This window comes from Cynocephalus volans, chromosome X (assembly GCF_027409185.1).
Source record: "Cynocephalus volans isolate mCynVol1 chromosome X, mCynVol1.pri, whole genome shotgun sequence".
Taxonomy (NCBI): domain Eukaryota; kingdom Metazoa; phylum Chordata; class Mammalia; order Dermoptera; family Cynocephalidae; genus Cynocephalus; species Cynocephalus volans.
Genome location: NC_084478.1, coordinates 103,767,130 through 103,774,150, shown reverse-complemented (window position 1 = coordinate 103,774,150; position 7,021 = coordinate 103,767,130).

Sequence of the window (7,021 nt, the reverse complement as noted above, 5' to 3'; positions counted from 1 at the left end):
ATTTGAGTCTTCTTTCTTTTATTCTTTGTTAGTCTAGCTAAAGGTTTATAAATTTTGTTTATTTAAAAAAAACAAATCTTTTTTAACTGTTCTGTATTTTTAAAATTCTTTAATTCATTTATTTCTGCTGTGATCTTTGTTGTTTTTCTCTTACTGATTGTGGGTTTTGTTTGTTTTTGTTTTTCTAGTTCCTTGAGGTGCAATGTTAGGCTGTTTATTTGAAGACTTTCTCTTTTTTTTTTTTTTTTTGATGATGTAGGTGTTTATTGCATAAACATCCCCCTTAGAACTGCTTTTCATGTATCCCATAAGTTCTGGTATGTTATGTTTTTATCTTCATTTGTCTCCTGAAATTTTTAAATTTCCTTTTAAATTTCTTCTTTGACCATTCATTGTTTAGGAGCATATTGTTTAATTTCCATGTATTTGTATGGTTTCTGGTTTCTCTTTTGTTGTTGCTTTCAGTTTTATTCCATTGTGGTCAGTAATTGATATGACTGCAGTTTTTAAAAATGTTTTGAGACTAGTTTTGTGATCTAACATATGGCCTATTCTAGAGAATGTTCCAGGTGCTGCTGAGAAGAATGTATATTCTGAAGCTGTTGGATGAAATGTTTGTATATATCCTTTAGGTCTAATTGGCCTAGTGTAGTGATTAATTCTGATGTTTCCTGGTTAATTTTCTTTCTGGATAATATGTCCTTTACTAAAAATGGAATGTTAAAGTCCCCAACTATTATTATGTTGGAGTCTATTTCTCCCATAAAGTCCAATAGTAATTGCTTTATATAACTGGGTGCTCTAGAGTTGAATTTGTATATATTTAGAACTGCCATACCCTCTTATTGAATTGATCCCTTTACCATTATACAAAGACCTTCCTTATCTTTTTTTTTCTTTAACTTTCCTTGGCTTGAAGTTTATTTTATCTGATATAAGTATAGCTACTCCTATTCTTTTTTGGTTTCCATTTTCATCACTCAATATGTGTCTTCACAGGTGAAGTGAGTTTCTTGTAGGCAACATATTTTTGGTTCTTGTTTTATAATCCACTGAGCCACTCTTTGTCTTTTAATTGGGGAATTTAATTCATTTACATTTAGAGTTATTGTTAGTGATATATCAAGACTTATTACTGCCATTTTGTTACATTTTATGGTCGTTTTGTTGGTCCTTTTTTCCTTTTCTCTGATCTTACTGTCTTTCTTTGCTATTAAGTCATTTTCTCTAGCAGCGTATTTTGATTTCTCACTATTTATTTTTAGCATGTCTCATAAGTTTTTGTGTTATGGTTACCATGAGCTTACAAAAAACATGTTATAGTTATGGCAGATTATTTTAGACTAATAACAACTTAACTTTGATCTAAGGAAATATAAAAAAACAAAGCCAGCTCTATGCTTTGGCATCATTCTCCTCCACTTTCTGGCACTTTGTTGTTTTGAGTTACATGTTTTATAGCCTTCCTATATGCCAGTAACTAAATAGCTAAAAAATAAATCAAGAATGTAATCCCATAAACAATAGCTAACCCACCAAAAGAAAAAGAAAAAGAAAAAGAAATATCTAGGAGCAATTATAACCAAGGAGGTGAAAGACCTCTACAATGAAAACTGTAAAACACTTCTGAAAAATATTGAAGAGAACACAAGTAAATGGAAAGATACCCAAAGCAATCTACATATTCAGTGCAATTCTGATCAAAATACGAATGATATTCTTCACAGAAATAGAAAAAAAAATCTTAAAATTTGTATGGAACCACAAAAAACCTCAAGTAGGTAAAGCAATCTTAAGCAAAAATAACAAACCTGGAGGCACCATGCTTCCTGACTTCAAAAAATATTATAAAGCTATAGTAACCAAAAACATCATGAAAAAAGACAAATTGACCTATGGAATAGAACAAAGAGCCCCCGAATAAACCCATGCACTTATAACCAACTGATTTTCAATAAAGGTACCAAGAATATACAGTGGGGAAAGGACAGCATCTTCAACAAACGGTGCTGGAAAAACTGGATATCCACATGCAGATAATTAAAACTAGACCCCAATCTCTCACTATCCTTTGTCAGTTGTATATTTTGCAAATATTTTCTCCCACTCTGTTGGTTGTCTTTTCACTCTGTTAATTGTTTCTTTTGCTGTGCAGAAGTTTTTATTTTGATATAATCCCATTTGTTTATTTTTCCTTTGGTTGCCTGTGCTTTTGGGGTTATATTAATAAAATCTATGCCCAATCCTACTTCCTGAAGGGTTTCCCCTATGTTTTCTCTTAGGAGTTTTATAGTTTCAGGACATATGTTTAATTCTTTAGTCCATTTTGAGTTGATTTTAGCATATGGTGAGAGGAATGGGTCTAGTTTCATTTTTCTACACATGGATGCCCAATATTCCAAGCACCATTTATTGATGAGTCAGTCTCTTCCACAGTGTGTGTTCTTGGTGCATTTGTCAAAGATCAGATGGCTGTAGGTGTATGGGTTGATTTCTGGGTTCTTTATGCTGTTCCACTGGTCTGTCTGTCTGTCTGCCTGTTAGTATAGCTTTGTAGTGTAGTTTAAAGTCAGCTAGTGTTATGACTCTGGCTGTATTTACTTCTTTATTTCTCAAGATTGCTTTGGCTATTCTTGGTCTTTTGTTATTCCATATGAATGTTAGAATTGTTTCTTTTTCCATTTCTGAGAAGAATGTCATTGGATTTTTGATGGGATTACATTGAATCTGTAAACCACTTTCAGTAGTATGGACATTTTCTCAATGTTAATTCTTCCAGTGCAAGAGCATGGGATATCTTTCCTTCTTGTGTCCTGTTTAATTTCTCTAAACAGTGATCTGTAGTTGTTGTCATAGATATTATTCACATACTTAAGTTAACTTTACTCCTAAGTATTTTATTTTTTTGGCGACTATTGTACATGGGTTAGCTTTCTTAATTTCTTTTTCTGCTAGTTCATTGTGGGAGTATAGAAATGCTATGGATTTTTGCATGCTGATTTTGTATCCTGCTACTTTGCTGTAATCATTGATCAACTCTAAGAGTTTTTTTGTAGAGTCTTTAGGCTTTTCTACATTCAGGATGCAATCCTGTATCATCTGCAAACAGAGACAATTTGACTTCATCTTTTCCAATCTGGATGTCTTTTATTTTCTTCTCTTCCTTGATTGCTCTGGCTAACACTTCCACTAATATGTTAAATGGGAGTGGTGAGAATGGGCATCCTTGTCTTGTTCCTGTTCTTGGTATTTACAAGAAATCAGTTGTAATATCTCCTTTTTCATTTTTAATTTTTGTTATTTGTGTCTTCTCTCTTCTTTTTTTAGTTAATCTAGCTAATGGCTTGTCAATTTTATTTTGAAAAACCAACTTTTGGATTCACTGATTTTTTTTGTACAATTTTTGGGTTTCTATTTCATTTAGTTCTGCTCTTGTCTTAATTACTTCTTTTAGACTACTTAGATTGTGTTTGGATTGTTCTTGGTTTTCTACTTCTTTAAAGTGAAGTGTTAGATTGTTTTCTTGCCATCATTTCATTCTTCTGAAGTAAACATTTATTTCAATAAATTTCCCTCTTAGTACTGCTTTTGCAGTATCCCAAAGGTTTTGGTATGATATGTCATTACTTTTATTGGTTGCAATAAATTTTTTGATTTCCTGTTTAATTTCTTCTTGGGCCATAGGTCATTAAGTAGAATATAGTTAAATTTTCACACATTTGTATAGTTTCCAGAGGTTCCTTTTCTATTGATTTCTAGTTTCAGTCCATTGTGATATGAAAAAATACATGGAATAATTACAATTTTTTTCAATTTGTTGAGACTTGATTTGTGACCTAACATGTGGTCTATCATGGAGAATGTTTCATGTGCTGATGAGAAGAATGAATTTTCTGAGGTTGTTGGATAAAATGTTCTCTAGAGTCTGCCAAGACCAATTTGTCTGAAGTGTTGTTTAGATCTTATGCATCTCTGTTGCTTTTTTGCCTAGATGATCTTTCCAATGTTGAGAGTTGGCTGCTCAGGTCCTTTATTTCTATGGTATTAGTGTCTATCATTTTCAATAGGTGCAATAGTATTGGCTTTATATATCTGGCTGCTCTAATGTTGGGTCCATATATATTTATGATTGTTATGTTTTCTTGCTGGATAGATACCTTATCATTACATAGTGGACTTCTTTATCTCCTTTTATGGTTTTTGGTTTAAAGTCTATTTTGTCTGATATAAGAATAGCTACTCTGGCTCATTTTTGTTTCTGTTTGCATGGTATAACTTTTTTCATTCTTTCAGTCTTAGGCTATGTGTTTCTTTACAGGTCAGGTGAGTCTCTTGAAGACTGCATATTGTTTGGTCCATCTTTTTAATCCAATCCATCAGTCTGTGGCTTTTGAGTGGGGAATTTAATACTTTTATATTAAGAGTTATTACTCAGGACTTCTGGTCAAGATGGTGGAATAGATGGTCCCCAGCATCACTCTCTCCCACAAATCAAATAATTTACAACTATAAAAATATAACAGCAGCCAAATTGGGACCTCTAGAGCTCAGGGGAAGAGGAGGAGAGACGTACAGAGTTCACGAAGGCAGGAGAAACCACGATGAGAGAAAGAAAAAACTGCTCTGAGCATTTTGTGTCAAGGCCACTTTAAGGCTGGAGCTGCTGAGCGCATGGGGCAGGAGCTGGCAGAATCTAGAACTCTGCTCTTCAGATGGAGTTACTTGGAGGTGGCAGGGGAGAAGAGGGCCTTTGTGGCCTCCAGGACAGCAAGACCACTAATGGGGTTCCTGTAGACCCACACAGGAGTGAGGAGCCAGAAGAGCTGAAAAGGAAGCCATTCAGAGGCTGGTGAGTCACTGCAAGGAACTGGTGCAGGGCCCACCCCATGGGAAGTGTTTGGAGCATGGGTGGTAGGGGAGATAGGCCCACTGGGAAAACACTGGGACACAGCAAGGACAGCTGATCCAACCCCCAATCAGTGCTGAACCACTCAGAGGAGACTGGTTAGGAATGCAGAATTGCATGGGGTGCAGTTTGATGATAAAACTCAGGCCCAGATCAGAGTTTCTATACCACCCAGGTGCACTGGGTCCCTGGAGAGGCAGAAGTACCTATAAGGTAAACCATTAAACCCCGAGCTTCACAAAAAGCCTTCCCTAGGTAAACAGCAGCAAAGCAGCAATTTAGTTCAATCACACAGCTCAAGTACTGGCTCCCACAGGAAGTTCCCCCATTTTAGAAGTAAGCAAAGGACAAAAAAGTAGTTCCGGCCCAGGCACACCACCAGGGTCTTAGGGCCTGCCTGAGAACACGAGGTTTGGAGCCGGACACTGGGACTCCACTCCCACATCCAGGCATATTGCCAGCACCTCAGGGCCCACCCTGGGGCCCAAGGCATGGAGAAGGGGACCAGACCCCCCTCCCACAACCAGGCACACCGTGCCAGCATCTTGGAGCCCACCTGAGGACCCAAGTCATGGAGAAGTGGACTGGACCCCCCTCCCACAACCAGGCACACTGTGACAGCACCTTGGGGCCTACCCAGCGACCTAGGGTATGGAGCTGGGGACTAGAACCCCCTCACAACCAGGCACCCCATGTCAGCACCTAGGGGCCCACCTGGGGACCTGAGGTATGGATCTGGGGACCGGACAGTACCCACAAGCAGGCACACTGCCAGCACAAAGGAGCATGCCCAAAACATCATCTCCATGTGGGTGGCCCACCACAGCCACCACAATAACCATGGCTGCCGTGAAAGTGGCTAGACATCACAACCACCATGCAAATGATCTGCCAGCCACAGGAGTGCATTGACACAAGGAGAGTCACCAGCAGAGATAAAGAAAAGAAGAGGATGTCTCTATCCACAAAGCCCATTTCAGAGTGACAGAAGAAGCATCTGCTCTATGATAATATTGGGGGATCTGACCACACCTCTCAGCATTGGACAGATCATGTAGGCAACAAATCAACAGAGTAACCATTATTCTTTCAGAAGGAGAGAAGAAATCTAGGGTAATTAGAGGGGGGAGGAGGGAGAGATTGGACAAGGGGCATAAAGAATAATTACAATTTGTAACAATATATATGCTAGTAATATTGATTTGATCAACATATCTCAATGTTGAACTCCAAAAATATGTATAATCAATTTTGATTCAATAAAAATTTTTTAAAAAAGAAGAAAAGAAGATTTTTCACTGTTGGAGAAAGAAGATAGAAACAAGTGTCAAGTCTACAATATGTCTCATGGTTTTATTTTTAATATATATTCAGTTAGATATACACAGAAACAAATATATGTGTATCTGTATGTATAAGTATTCGTACATATATTTCCTAGATCTATTCACTGGGAGTAACTAGAAACAGCAATACCCTAGTAGCAATTAGCATACTTAGCACAGATCTTGGTTTCTAAATACCAAAGTACAGACCCCTGGTTGATTCCAGTGCTAGGGTGAAGAAAATGTTAATGATACCAGAGCATTTTGTGGTGCCAGAAAGTAAGGAAGTGCTAAAAAATTTTTTAAAAAGAACGTTTTTGAAAGAGCACAGCAGAAAGTAACTTGAAAGAGCTCCAAATGGGCAAAGTTAGGACAATATTAATAAAAGGATACATGATGATACTATTGGATTAAAAGCCAAATAATAAAATAAGTGTCCGGGCCGAGCCCATGGCCCACTCGGTAGAGTGCAGCGCTTGGGTGCACGGCGACGCTCCCGCCGCGGGTTCGGATCCTATATAGGACTGGCCAGTGCACTCACTGGCTGAGTGCCAGTCACGAAAAAAGACAAATAAATAAATAAATAAATAAATAAATAAAAAAAATAAAATGAAATAAGTGTCCATGAATCTATACTGATGTAAGTATATGACTAAATTAGTAAATAAATAGGACAGAAGGGACAACTCTTTCATTAAGAAGAATTTCAATTAACAAACATAGAAGGAATGAAGGAAATAAAAAAGCGTCGTTAGAACACCACAGCAGTAATTGCCACAGTCAGCATTCA